The sequence below is a fragment of the Camellia sinensis genome, chromosome 2 (genome assembly GCF_055761805.1).
Source record: "Camellia sinensis isolate YWXY chromosome 2, ASM5576180v1, whole genome shotgun sequence".
Classification (NCBI taxonomy): Eukaryota; Viridiplantae; Streptophyta; class Magnoliopsida; order Ericales; family Theaceae; genus Camellia; species Camellia sinensis.
Window position 1 is genome coordinate 88250271 of NC_138962.1, and position 16032 is coordinate 88266302.

The following is a 16032-nucleotide window of genomic DNA, read 5'->3' on the forward strand; positions in this document are numbered from 1 at the left end:
AATTAATACACTAGTTAGTATACTAATTAGTACATATAACTGTAGACACCCCATTTTGACCGACCTTAAGACTCAGACATCACCGATTGAGCGCTTGGTGATGTTGCATATTGTGCTCGTTTGGAAGTTTCAGAGTCTTAGCTACGAGCCTTGCCTCCGGACTTCCGGACTCTTTTGTGCTTTACCTCGGTTTGCGAACCAGGCTCTGTTTTCTTCGTTTTCTCTTCGCGAAGGGAGGGAGAGGTCTCGTAGATCATCTCTCAGTGGCCGTAGGCTACGTTTCGTGGTCGTAGGCCATTTTGCCCGTTTGGAGTCCGGTTTCCGGTTTTTCGGAGCCGTTGGCCGTGTGCCTCGGTTCGGGACCGCTTAACCATCTCCGTTTGCTCCGGTTTTTGGCATACTTCTTATTTTCTCCCTTTTAAGGGACACTGTGGCCCGGGAAACCGACTTCGTGGTCGAACATTACTCCCGGTGCCTAACAGCCCATTTTCGGGGCCCCGAACTGCGCGTTTTAGCCCCCGAACCTTCGTTCTGCATCGGTTTTGGTTCATTTTTGGCAAGGACCTCTGTTTCATTGGTAAGAAGGCCGTAGAAGGGTGGGAGGCCAGTAATTGTTCTGTCAGCCAACTTTATCCCTTCATCGCCCTCCGTCGCCCGATTTTCTTCACTTCAAAGCCAATGTTAAACACCCTTGGGCCATTTTCTTGCACCCAAAACCCCATATTTGTGATGTACACATCTGGGAGGCCACCAATATTTGGTGGCTGGCCAGTAATTGTTGTTGACCCTTTTGAACCCCTTTGAAAAGTGGGTTGTTCTCTCTCCTGGTTCACTTTTTCCAGCGTTTAACCACAGGGGCGTGTTGTGCACACATCAGAGGATCTCTTTCTGTGGTGGCCGGCCACTAATCACACTTGACCCTTTTGACCCTTGGCCGGCCGGCCATGGGAAGTAGCCGGCCGGCCACCTGCAACCTGGATAAGCAGCCGGCCAGAATCCTTACATCATCTACAGTGCAAATATGCATCTGTTTTCCCCCCAGATTCTGTATCCGGGGGGCTGCTTTTTGGAGGGAAACTTGGTTGGTTTTCCCTCCATTTTTTTCCCCCATTTTCCCCCTCTTTTTGCCTATATAACAGAAGCTCCAGCTCTGATATTAGGGTTGGAAAATTTTGCCTCAAGCCCTTGGCATTATATCTCTCTCCCTCTCTATTCCAAGCTCAAAACCTTCCAAGTCCTATACCCGTTTTCATACCACCACCAACCCCCACCCTTCCATCCTCCATTCCAGCAGCTGGAGGTTGTTCTTCAAGGCCTAGGAGTGTTGCTACTCAAGCCAAAAGGGTGCCAAAGTTTAGTTTACAAGGGTAAGCTCTATTTCCCTCTCTTTGGTCCATATCTTGATTCATATATAAGTCATACTTGCTTGCTGTTTTGGGCTCCGACTCTAACTGGAACTAGGCTTATTTTGAGCCATTATTCATGTTTGTTTAAGGGCCTCACATTGTTTGAGGCCTCCTTGTTGCACTTGCTTCATTATCCCTCTTGTATGCCTATTCCTTGTGTAGTATTTTTGGCCTACGTGTAGACTGTTTTGAGGCATGTCATAAACTGTAAAGTTGCTTATTTTGAGCCCTTCTTAAACATTGTTGAAGGACTCATTGCTGTTTGAGGCTTTCATTTGCTACTTGCCTTTATATCTCTATTTTGGCCATATTTTTGCATGATTTGATTAGCCTCCTATGCTTCTGTTTTTGGGTTCTGGTCCGAACTACAAATGGCCTTATTTTGACCCCATATTCATGTTTCATTAAGGGTCTTTCACTGTTTGGAGCATCTTTTATATACTTTGTGTTATATCCCTATTTTTGGCCTTATCTTTCATAGCATTTTGAGCATTCTTGCATATTGTTTTGGGTCCGGCCATCAACTGTAAAGTATCAAATTTTGGGCCTCTCTTCAATATTGTTGAAGGGTCCCTTTGTGTTTGAGGCCAGCAACCACCATTTGCTTCTTTGACCCTCTTTTGGCCCATTTCCTGCATGAGATCTTAGCCATACCTGTGCTAGTTTTTGGGGTTTGTTGTAAACTGTAAAATATCATATTTTGGGCCCCTCTTCAACATTGTTGTAGGGCCCTCACCTGTTTGAGGTCTGCAGCTGTGACTCACTTCTTTATCTCACATTTAGGGCCATTTTTGCATGCTAGTTTTTCCCTATTTGTGTTTGCTGTTTGGCCTCGCTTAGAATTGTAAACATGCTTTTTTTGGGGCTGCCTTGAATCTGTCTTCACATGTCATGATCAAATAATGCATGCTTGAGGTAGCTACAAGTCATTTCATGTGCTTAATCTTGCATTTCGGGACCATTTTCTTGCATCGGGTGCCATGTGTTCATGATTCGGGGCTGTTTTGGGTCATGTTTTGCTGCTGAAACTTGTATGCTTGTATGCCATATTCCATGTTTTGCCATGTCTTGTTAGAGTGGCATTCGGTGCCTTATGGTCGGTCCTCGGTTTGCGTGCATGTGTGCACGCATTTCGAGTGTCTCATTTTCATCTCATGGCCTCTTATGTGAGTGTGGCTGAGGTCCACTCATGTTGGTGTAAGTCCATTGTGCATTGTGTATGCCATTTCATTTCATAGCATTGTGCATTGTGTATGCCATTTCATTTTATAGTATTGTGTATGCTAGGTTGCATGTTAGCGTATTGTATATGCCATGTTACCTCGCGCATCGTGTATGCCATTTCATAGCATTATGTATGCTAGGTTTTATATTAGTTGCATTCATGCATATCATGCATATTGCATCGCGTTTGGGGTAGGAGTTAGCCCGGGCACGGGAAACGAGGTACGTTTCGTACTCCGAGTGACGGAATGTGTCTCAATTCCAAGTCACCGACACTCCGGATTATCCATGATGGAGTTAGGTCTTGTTGTGTTTATATGTGCATTCATTCTATATTGAGTTGCACAATTCGACCCCTCGGCCATCATGCATCGAGATGCGTGATTGGTGGCACGAGGATCGAGGCATGCATACATCTGTGAGAATACATTGCTATGCCCCTCTCCTGCTCTCTGATTGCAGCAAATCAAGAATCAGCAACCTTCCTGAGCTTGGCACGTTTTCCAAGAATAACTGTGAAACAGAGGCTAATTGGGGCATCCCAGTGGATTTCCGCGCAAGGCAGCCCAGACATGCATCATCCATCATCTGAAGAAGAGTCAAGGCAGTCCCTGGCTTGCATGCCAGTTTATTATTTTTCTTAGTTAATTTGTAAATTAATTAGGAATCTGTATAATTTGGACTGTATTATTTGGACTGTACTATTCATTCGGACCCTCTGCGCGAGGGCACAACTGTAATAAGTGTGGGTGAGTGTGATGTATGTCTTCCAACCCCACGTCTTTCTTCCCTTTTATTTACCTGCTTATGATGGTTAGATTAGGGCATGTTTCAATTAGCATACAGTATGATAGCATGTTTGCATTCATTCATCTGTCTTGCACGCACCGGGCTCGGCGCATCATACTAACTGCATTCGTATTTCAATTCCAAATTGAATACATGTTAGTTGTAGCATTTCATATGCCATGTTTAGAATAGCCGAGCCTGCTATAGTTGCATTTTTGCATGTGTTGCATTAGGCACTTCTGTATAATTAGGATCATGCATAGATTTCTAATTAGCTTCTTTTTTGGCTTGGAGTACTCGGTAAGTTTTATGCTTTAGCATCCTTGCATGCGTGTGAGTGACTGCCATGAATAGCATGCTTACCATGAGGCTATGTGCTTATGTGATATAACTGCCTGAATGCCTGTGGGTGAAGGTTGGGTTGTTTAAATTGGAACAAATCATTGACTGTGAGTTTTAAGCCCACTAGATAGTGGCAAAACCATCTTTTCTTAAGCCCACCTGAGGGTGGCAAAATCTGCATTTCAAGCCTACTTGCGAGTAGCAAACCATCTTTCAAAAACAAACATGAAATGTTTTGTTCCAATTCAGGCGACCCAGTCTATACTTGTATACTGTGCGCATCACATAGTAATCTAGGCTAATAACCGGAATAAGAACACACAAGGTTTTCAAAAATAGATATCATGGTTAGTAGAGGCCGATCTTTGATCGGGCGAGCGGGGGTGCTCACGAAGTGACCTTCCCCAATCGTACCCAAGTTCCCGAGCCGAGGTAACTTTGGTGATGACGGACACGTGGCCTTAGGCAAACGAGTCAGGGTTTCCTAAATTTTCCCCAAAATAAAATATTTAGGTGGCGACTCTGTATCTGGCAAAACAGTCCATGTTTGGCACTTCTTTCAAAAAAATCTGTTTTCTCAAAACGATTTGCCGGATTTGAACTCTTTGGTTCAGACTTAGAACTGTGACAATTTGAGAGTCCTGAGCTGTAGTGACCCCAAATGAACGGAACGGGAGCTCACCCTCCTGGGGCGTTCGGGGACGTCTACAATAACATTATTCTTATTCTTTCTATTAAAAAACATGAGAGTTCGGGGCTTTTTAGAAAAGTGTAAATAAAAATTTGCTAGGTGTTTAATTTTGGAGTAATGCTACAGATTTTAAAAATTTTATTAAAACTTTTATCAAATATCATGTGAGATCCACATTATATGAGTTCTATGTGAATCACACATCATATGAGACCTTTAGTAAAAAATTTAACTGAATTTTTAAAATCTCTAACATTTTTCTTAATTTTATTTTAAGAAAATTATTAATAACTTCTATTTTTTTTATGTATTTTTTGTAATTAAAAAAAAACAAGGGTTAGTTTTATTTGTTTCCGAAATATATTTGTATTACCAATCTCTCATCACCACTACTGGCCACCCCTATCTCTAATTGTAATCGTTGGCAATTTTCTCCAGCCACTGTCACTCATCCTCACTAACACATCCACTTTATGACGCTATTGGTCATCAACCACTACCAATTATTGAAAATCATTAAAAACTATTTTTGGTGTTTAACCATTACATTGGACCATCATTTTTAACTAGTAACTATCTTAAATTATTTTCATTTGAAAACATTGTATTTTAATAATTTTTTAACATTTTATAAAAAGATATATAGAAAAGTAAAGAGGTTAATATAATAATTTATAATAATTTTTTAAATTCTTTCATTAAAATATATTATCAGTATCTTTAAAAAAAAAATAATAAATTTGGACAAATTATAAATAAATGAAAAACCAGGGTTTAGCGTGTTTTTCACATTAAATCTTAATATTTTAATTTTAACAATTTAAATCTTGAATTTTTAACCGTGTCCCAATATTGACCCTCTCTCTGTTTCTCTGTTAACTTTTTATACTTATTTGGTACACATATTACTTTTTGATTCATCCATAATTATTATAATTATTTTATTTCTAATTTTTTTTTTCTATCAACTCTCTCTCTCTCTCTAATTATTTTATGAGCGAAGATTACACTTTCACAACACCTAACTATCAATATAAAGTATATGTATTGTGTATATGCACAATTTTAAGCCTGTAAATTGTTAGACAATCTTCACTGTATTTAAATTAATTAATTCTGTTTGGGTACTAAACGACAAGCATAATATAAAAGAAAAATAGGAAAGGAGAGTGAATGTTTGATTACAAAAATCAAACTAGAAATAAAAATAAATAAATAAAAACATATTTTATTTTGTTACAAAAACAAAATTAAAATCTGATTTAAATAAAAATAAAATTAGAAAAAGAATTAACTTGATTGATTAATTTCTTCGAATAATAATCTGATCAAGTCTAGTGTTCGACACTGTGTTCTTAAGACAGATTTGTCTTCTCCACGGTGCTTTCAAAATATGGACGTCTATCTCTCAGGATAAAATGATCAATCAACGAAAAATAGTAGCACTACAAATTTTTCGTACGATGAACACACTAAGTGTTTATACTCTCTCTCACAAGAAAATAATGCAACAATATGCAGAATTTGTCGAAAGAGTATAAGTCGAAAATATCTTGCATCAGGATAGGTAGCTTTCAGCCTTGACCCTTCCCTAGTGATAACCTATCAGACTTACTAGCTAACCAATGGACGTGATGCCTTGAATTGTTCAGCTGTTTGTGTAAGCCAAGACAATAGATTTCACACAAAATATCTTCTAACACATCGTGGTTCTCACTGTCGTATTCATTTTGGCCTTGAACGCTTCTGGATTTCATGAGTGTTTCTAGAGAATTTAGTCTCTTTCATTCTCATAAAATCAGCCCCAGTTCGACACTCATATAGGTGATTCTTATTGTGAGTATCTATTCATACTCGTCTTGATTTTTATGCCGAAATCAAGATATAAGTAATCATTAAAAACAAAACTTATCCTTATACTCCTGCATACAACATATGTTGCTGATATCACTCTCACCATAGGAATGGGTAAGGAATTTTAATCCCTTAGTGATTTCTGGCGAGCCACACATAACTTAGTTGTCCTTTTGAACTTAGTTCTTGGGATCTCCAGTGATATAAGTAGGGTTATCATTATGATGACTCTTATGTAATAGGCTTTAATCACATCCCCTTCGATGAACTATACACTTGCTCTTTAGTCAAATCTTTTGTTAACGGATCCGCAATATTCTCTTTAGATTTTATATAATCTATTGAGATTATTCCATTTGACAACAATTGCCTTACGGTATTATGTCGACGACGAATATGCCGTGACTTACCGTTATACATATGATGTTGTGCCCTGCCTATTGCAAATTGACTATCACAATGAATGTAAATAGCTAGCACAGGTTTTGGCAACATTGGAATGTCTTCTAAGAAGTGACGAAGCCATTCTGCTTCTTCTCCTGCTTTGTCTAAAGCAATGAACTCGGATTCCATTGTGAATCGTGCAATGCATGTTTGTTTCGTGGATTTCCAAGAAACAATAGCGCCTCCCAAAGTAAAGACATATTCACAGTGGATTTTGAATCTTTAGTATCTGATATCTAATTGGCATCACAATAACTTTCAAGTACTACTAGATATCGAGTAAAGTTCAAACCATGATCACGAGTAAATCTTAGATATCTAAGAACTCGAATGATCGCTTTCCAATGGTCTTCTCCGGGATTACTAGTGTACCTACTCAATTTACTGACAGCATAAGCTATATCAGGACGAGTACAATTCATTAGGTACATTAGGGTTCCAATGATTTGGGAGTATTTTAACTAAGACACTGCATCGCCTTTATTTTTCGATAAATAAAGACTGATGTCAACAGGTGTTCTAGCTACATTCAAATCATCCTCGATAAATTTATCAAGAATTTTCTCAATATAATGAGATTGAGATAATGCATATCCGTCAGACGTTTTAGTAATTTTCATTCCTAATATAACATCTCATATCTTTTATATCAAATCTTTTGTTAAGCATTTGCTTAGTTGATTTGATCATGTTTTGATTGCTTCCAATGATAAGCATGTCATCCATATAAAGACAGACTATGACATATCCTTGGTCAGTGTTTTTAACATAGATGCATTTGTCACATTCGTTTATCTTAAACCCATTAGTAAGCATTGGATGATCAAATTTTTCATACCATTGCTTAGGTGCTTGTTTTAATTCATAAAGATATTTTACAAGTCGACAAACTTTCTTTTCTTGCCCCGGTACTACAAACCCTTCAGGTTGCTCCATATAGATCTCTTCATTTAGATCACCATTTAAGAAAGCTGTCTTAACATCCATTTGATGTATTTTTAAATTAAGCAACGCTGCTATAGCGATAAGCATGCGAATGGATGTTATTCTTGTCATAGGGGAATATGTGTCAAAATAGTCCAAACCTTCTTTTTGTCTGTAACCTTTTACTACAAGTCTTGCTTTATACTTGTCTATTGAACCATCTACTTTCATTTTTCTCTTGAATAACCACTTATATCCAAGAGGTTTAGAACCAAGAGGAGGATCCACCAATTCCCAAGTATGATTTTGCATAATGGATTCAATTTCATTATTAACAACCTCTTTCCACAAAGGTGCTTCAGGACCTGTCATTGCTTCCTTAAAGCTTTGAGGTTCATTTTCTAATAAGTAAGTAAGAAAATCTGGACCAAAAAATTTTGATGTTTTCGCTCTCTTACTTCATCTTGGTTCATCATCAGTTAAATCCTGTTGGTCGAAACCATTACTAGTTTCTTGTGTTTGATTGTCATTAGTCTCTTGACTTTGTGTACAATCATAAGTTTTTTTTGTGAACTTAATTCCTGTCCTTTCTTGTACGGAAAGATATGTTCAAAAAACGCAGCATTCCTTGACTTTATAATAGTGTTCACATTTATATCAGGTATTTCTGATTTATAAGTCAGAAACCGATATGCACTACTATTCTAAGCATAACCAATAAGCACACAATCTACTGTTTTTGGTCCAATCTTAGTCTTTTTAGGAACAGGAACTTCAACTTTTGCCAAACACCCCTACACTTTTAAGTATTTGTAGGAAGGTGGTCGACATTTTCACAATTCATAAAGAGTGCTGTTGGTTTTCCTGTGAGGTATTCTGTTAAGAACATAATTAACAGACAATATTGCTTCCCCCCACAAGTTCTGTGGTAAGCCTGAACTTAGTAACATGGCGTTCATCATTTCTTTTAGAGTTCTATTCTTCTTTTTAGCAATTCCATTTTGCTGGGGAGAATATGGTGTTGTAGTTTGGTGAATAATGCCATGTTGTGCACAAAATTCATTTAATGGTGTATCATATTCACCATCCCCTATCACTTTTAACCATTGTAATGGTTTTACCAAGTTGATTTTCAACTTTTGTTTTGTAGAGTTTAAACATTTCTAAGGTTTCATCTTTACTTCTAGGTAAATAAACATAACAATATCTTGTGCAATTATCGATAAATGTTATGAAATATTTTTTGCCTCCTCTAGGTTGAACAAATTTAAGATCGCATACATCTGTATGAATTAATTCCAGAGGTTCGGTTTTCCTTTCAATCGATTTAAATGGAGCCTTAGTTAGTTTCGCTTCTACACAAATTTCACATTTATGATTATGATTAATTTCAAACTTTGGTATATAATCCAAATCAATTAATCTACGCAAAGCATCAAAATTCACATGTCCTAATCTATCATGCCATAAATTTGACTCAAGAATATAAGCAAAAGATGTGTTATTCTTATTCATAGCAACTTTTGGTACAACTATCATTACATTTAATTTGAAGAGACCATCACTCATTTATCCCTTACCAATATACATACCACTCTTTGATAATACAAATTTGTCAGACTCAAATACAAGCCTAAAACCATTTTTACTTAACACAGAGCCAGAAACCAAATTCTTCCAGATGTTAGGTACATGCAGTACGTTGTTGAGGGTCAGTTCTTTTCCTGATCTCATCTTCAAGATCACCTTTCTTTGTCCAACCACAGTAGAAGTAGAAAAATTTCCCATAAAAAGTTGTTCACCATTTGCAGCCTCATTGTAAGTAGTGAACATCTTCTTGTCCACACAAATATGACGAGTTGCCCCAGTGTCAACCCACCATTCCTTGGGATTTTCAACTAAATTAGCCTCAAACACCACAGCAGAGAGGTTGATGTCATTCACTCCGTCAGAGATGTAATCTAGTTTAGTTACATTGGCCTGATTGGTAATCTTCTTGCTTGTACTTCCGCGATCCTTCTTAGGACGGCGGCAGTTAGAAGCTGCATGTCCAGTCTTGCCACAGTTATAGCATTTTCCTTTGAACTTCTTGTTGCCATTTTTGTCACCTTGTTTAGGACCATCTCCAGTAAACTTCCTCTTTTGTTATGTGGTTTGTGAACTTGTTCAATCACATTAGCCTTGAACTCAATGGGATTTTTCTCATTCCTCTTTTCAGCCTTTTGGTTATCTTCCTCAATTCTCAATCTTACAATCAATTCATCCATAGTCATCTCCTTGTGTTGTGAAAACCCACATTTTATTATTTTTAAAAGAAGATAAATAAATAAATTAATTAATTTTATCCAGAGTCTATCTGAAATATGTATTACTGTAAAAGTTAGTTTTAAATTAATCCAATTCAATCACTAACAAAGAAAAAAAAAATAATAATAATAATAAATAAATAAATAATAATTTTGTGGGTGTTCAATATTTGTTGTTTATAAATTATTTTAATTAGGATTCAATATAATAATTATTCTTACTAAATACCTTAGTTAAAAATCTTAGTGTGTCAATTTTCAGAAACCCACACAAAAAAAAAAAAGAGGGAATCAAACCTTTGCAGAATTTTGGTGGAGGCTTTCCACATGTTGATTTGCATGCTTGTTTAGGGAAGAAGAGCTAATGATGCTCTTGGAATTGAGAGAAAGAAAACTTAGAATGAAGAGAAAGAGAGAGAGAGAATGAGAGGGAGAGAGAGATGTCTTCAACTAGCATTTTATATATATATATATATATATATATGCATGCAAGCCTTCTTAGTGCATGCAAGCATTCGGTAGAAGAAAAAAAAAAGAGAGAGAGAGGAGAGAAATCTCTTAAGCAACCAAGCTTAGTGATAGGAGAGGAAGAAGAGTAGGAGGTTAAGGAAGCCAAAATTCTCAACCATTTTGTCACCCTATTACTAAGTAAGAAAACCCTCTCAACCCTCTCATTTCTTTTTATTAGTGAAATTTTCAAATTACTTCCTTGTGATTAAAATGACTACTCATAAATAGAAATTTTATATATATTTGTAGGAATTTTGTGATCAAAATAGTCTGTTTTGAATATGCTAGCATGTTGCCTGAATTTTTAGACAATTTTATACTCAAAATTTCGAGATGATTTCTTCTACGAAGTTGTTGATAATGATGTCTAGTTTATCCAAAAAATTTTGGAAACAATTTTCGAGCTTTCTACGAATTTATACAAATTTTTAACTAAATCTGAAACTGTGTTGAGAATAATCTGTTTTGAATCTGCCAGCATGTTACCCGAATTTTTAGATAATTTTATACTCACAATTTCGAGATGATTTCTCCTACAAAGTTGTTGATAATGATGTCTAGTTTATCCAGAAATTTTTGGAAACAATTTTCGAGCTTTCTACGAATTTATACAAATTTTTAACTAAATCTGAAACTGTGTTGAGAATAATCTGTTTTGAATCTGCCATCATGTTACCCGAATTTTTAGATAATTTTATACTCAAAATTTCGAGATGATTTCTTCTACAAAGTTGTTGATAATGATGTCTAGTTTATCCAAAAAAGTTTGGAAACAATTTTTGAGCTTTCTACGAATTTATACAAATTTCTAACTAAATCTGAAACTGTGAGACAGATTTTACCATGTATTTGAAAATTTATTTAAAATTCTATACTAAGCCAAATATGGTAATTTCTAACTAAAAGATGAAATTTGAGAAGTCTAGTTTCATGATAAATTTTTAGATTATGGGTTTGATCTATAAATTTAAGCATGGAATTAATGTAAGGAATTGTGACAAACCTGTGTCATAAACACCCTTGGAATTTGTTTAGAATTATTTATAAGTTATTTTTGGAAAATACTTATGAAAAATAACCATAACATATTTATTGAGTATCTTGTAGATTGATATGAATTTTAGAGTTGTATAAGTAATGTATTTATAATTTTATTTGCAAGATATATACTTTGAAATTTTTTCTGGACAGGATAAAATCACCACTTTAATATTATGCTGGTCTAATTTTGTAAATCAAAAATTTGTGCATGTGTGTATTTATGGTTTAATTCTTGTATCTAAGTTATTATTTCATACCATGGTTTAAATAAATTGTTTATTTAAATTCTGTACTTTTATTTAGTATTGTGTGACACATGCAATATTTTATGATTAGGAATTTTAATGAGTTGGTATAACATTACTTGTGATTAAAAATTTGGAATTATTTGTGATTAATATCAAAATTAACTGAAATGATTAACGGCATATACAAAGTTAACAATTGACGGTTAATACCAGTTGTTCGGGGTGAGTCTTGGTTTAAAGACTGTACGGAATTAAGAGTTGACGGTTAACACCGGTTGTTCAGGGTGAGCCCTGGTTGTGAGAATTTGCACGTAAATTGTGTTGCGAAACTCTAAGATGGCACAGGACTTATTTGACCCCTTTTCGATATTCGGTTTTGGAATAAGGGTGGATGTGCAGGTGGCACACAGGGAGGTTACTTACCCCTGGCAGACCGTTTCCTTGGGCCAGACCACGGATGCCACTACTTGGGTATATAACTCCAGACGTGGGCATCCCTGGTAGTTACGGTTGGTAACACTTAAATATTTGACCAAGGGAGGGTTTCAAATTAACCGTTGCCATGCTTAGTGGTTGGTAAGTTAAATCTCTTTGGTGAGATTTCGAGTGTCACCTAATTTATTAAAATTACTGAAATTATTCTAATGGTTGTAATTTCTGTGTATAATTATATTGTTATCTCATGTTTAGAAGATTATTATTTTTCTCTTAAAAAGAATGGTAGGTTAGTTACGTTTTCTTACTGTGTTGCAAAACTCATGGCATATATTTTGTTGCCCTGGCGTTTCATGCCAGATTATGTCGAAGAAGGGACTGAGGCTGAAATTGGAGCTGCTGCCAATATCGAACCTCGGCTGACTTAGAGTCAAGATTTTATCAAAATAAAATCCTGTTATCCTTTGTATTAGGATTTAATTATGTTGTGACGTTGTGTGTGAACTTGTAGTTTTATTTTGTTGATGGACTTTGACTATGTAAAAAAACTTAAAGGTTCCTAATTAGTAGTTAAAACTTTATCTAACGAGTTATCGTTATTTAAATCTTATGACGTTTCAAAAAAATATTGGGGCGTCACATGTGTTTATGTTTTAAATAATTTTTGAAATCTTTCCAAGTCGGTGGTAACTTTTTCACTAATGCAGTGACTTAGAAAGACTCGCTAAGAGACATACCTTCTGAATGAATATCATGCAAAATTATTTGAAAATTTTGAAGTTAAGAAACTACCGTTTAGGAGTCTACCATAACAAAATCCAGAAATTTACCGATAACAAATTTCTTCGTGCCGGCATCCTCTGTCTTATACTTCTTCTCCAAAGAATCCCATAATTATTTTGCTGACTTTAGGGGGTTGTAAATATTATACAACATGTTGTCAAGGCCATTGAGGATGTAGTTTCTATACAGGAAATCTAAATGTTTCCAAGCATCTACAGCGGCAATAACTTGCCGAACACTTTCACCCTCTTTAAGTGCTAGAGCCTCTTCATGGAGATACCAGGCCAAATTTAGAGTTGCAAGATAAAACAGCATCTTCTGCTACCATCTTTTAAACTCAGTACCGTTAAATTTTTCCCCCTTTTCTCCATAATTTATCGGTACTTGAACATGGTTCTGGATAGGGACCGGTGTTGGTGTAACAATTGGAGTACCACTTTTAGTTGCAGTTTTAGTTGTAGTAGCCATAATATTTGATTACAAAAATCAGAAAAAACCAAAACACAAATTAATTTTCTAATTACTAAAACCAGAAAATAAATTATAAAACAAAATAATTTTATTTTCCTTGTTACTAAAACTAGAAAAATAAATACCACAATAATTTTCTGTAACACCAAATAATATTCTGCAATTGTTAATGACACCAGTATATTACTACTAGTTGTCAAAGAAAATAGACAGTATATTACTACAATCTGTCAAATAATTTATAATTACTATTTGTATTTTCCAACCAGAATATCACTTTGAAAACACAGAAAATTAAAAACAATGAAGACACCAAAGATAATATGTCTTAAGATTGTTGGACAAGCTTCATTGTATTTAAATTAATTAAATATGTTTGGGTACTAAACGACAAACATAATATAAAAGAAAAATAGGAAAGGGGAGTGAATATTTGATTATAAAAATCAAACTAGAAATAAAAATAAATAAATAAAAACAGATTTTATTTTGTTACAAAAACAAAATTAAAATCTGATTTAAATAAAAATAAAATCAAAAAAAGAATTAACTTACTTGATTAATTTCTTCGGATAATAATCTGATCAAGTCCAGTGTTCGACCCTGTATTCTTAAGACAAATTCGTTCTCTCCACGGTGCTTTCAGAAATATAGACGTCTATCTTCCAGGATAAAATGATCAATCAACGAAAAATAGCAGCACTACAAAATTTCCGTACGACGAACACTCTAAGTGCTTATACTCTATTTCACAAGAAAATAATGCAGCAATATGAAGAGAATAGATGCAGAATTATTTTGGACGAAAATTAGTGAATGAATCATCAAATGAGGGCTGGTCTATTTATAGATGTAATGGCACCCTTTTAATTTGAATTGAACAGATAGATACCTGTTTGAACAGGTACTGAACTTGTTAGTTTGAATTGGTACTATTTGAGTTCAAATTCAAACAGATAAAACCGAATTGCACAGATTTAAATATGTCCGGGTTTTTTGAAAATTAAACAGATTCAAATTTGTTTGGGTGCGAGAAAAACGAACCCAATTTTGAATTTAATTTCCGAAAAACAAATTGGAAAAATTTGAATTTAATTTTAGAAAAATAAAATTCAAATGTTTTTGGCTCAAAAAGATAGGTATTGGGCTGGACAAGCCCAACCCAACCTTACACCACGCATTCGCGCCCGAGCCCAGCCCCAGCCTAGCCCGCCCAACCGACTGGACGGACGGATTGCGGCGGCGCGCGCGCGCGTGGTGATTTTTGGGTTGGGCTTGTTCGGCCCAATACCTATCTTTTTGGGCCAAAAACATTTGAATTTTATTTTTCTAAAATTAAATTCAAAATTTTCCAATTTTTTTTCAAAAATTAAAATTCAAAATTGGGTCCGTTTTTCTCCCACCTGAACAGATTTGAATCTGTTTAATTTTCAAAAAGCCCGAATAGATTTAAATCTATGCAATTCGGTTTTATCTGTTTGAATTTGAACTCAAACAGTACCAATTCAAACCAACAGGTTCAGTACCTGTTCAATTCAAATTAAAAGGGTGCCACTACATCTATAAATAGACCAGCCCTCATTTGATGATTTATTCACTAATTTTTGCCCAAAATAATTCTGCATCTATTCTCTTCATATTGCTGCATTATTTTTTTGTGAGAGAGAGTATAAACACTTAGTGTGTTCGTCATACGGAAAATTTGTAGTGTTGCTATTTTTCGTTGATTGATCATTTTATCTTGGGAGATAGACGTCCATATTCTGAAAGTACCGTGGAGAGGACAAATCTGTCTTAAGGATACAGTGTCGAACACTAGATTTGATCAGATTATTATTCGAAGAAATTAATTAAGTTAATTCTTTTTCTGATTTTATTTTTATTTAAATCAGATTTTAATTTTGTTTTTGTAACAAAATAAAATCTGTTTTTATGTATTTATTTTTATTTCTAATTTGATTTTTGTAATAAAACATTCACTCTCCTTTCCTATTTTTCTTTTATATTTTGTTTGTCGTTTAGTACCCAAACAAAATTAATTAATTTAAATACAGTGAAGATTGTCCAACATAAATCACACACAGCAATTAACATGATATATCATTCAAACAAGTCTCAAATCAACAACAACATCGAAAAGATGGTAAACTATTCAAATTGATAAAAACGAAATACATATTCGACTACATTACATTTTTGAGAAGTTGGGGGCAAGAACGAATCAATGGGGAGCTCCGACAAGTCGGCCGGTGATGTGATAAAACCAAACAAACAAACTTTTCCAAATTTGTTGCGCTAAGATACATGTTGAGGTAAGATATTTTTTACGGAAAGAGGTTAGGAGGTTAAAGTGACTGTTGATGAGAAATTTGGTTTGGAACATTCGAATTAGGAGGGAACACGTACGGTTTGGTGATTGTGTGCCGTGATGGAATTGGACGGTCGTGGGGAATTTTGGGGTAGAAGGGAGATAATCGAGGATTACTTTAAAATGGGAAAATTGTTCGAAGAGAATGTGCAGAGGAGTATTCTTCTTCGAATACATTTAGAGTTGGGCATAGGGT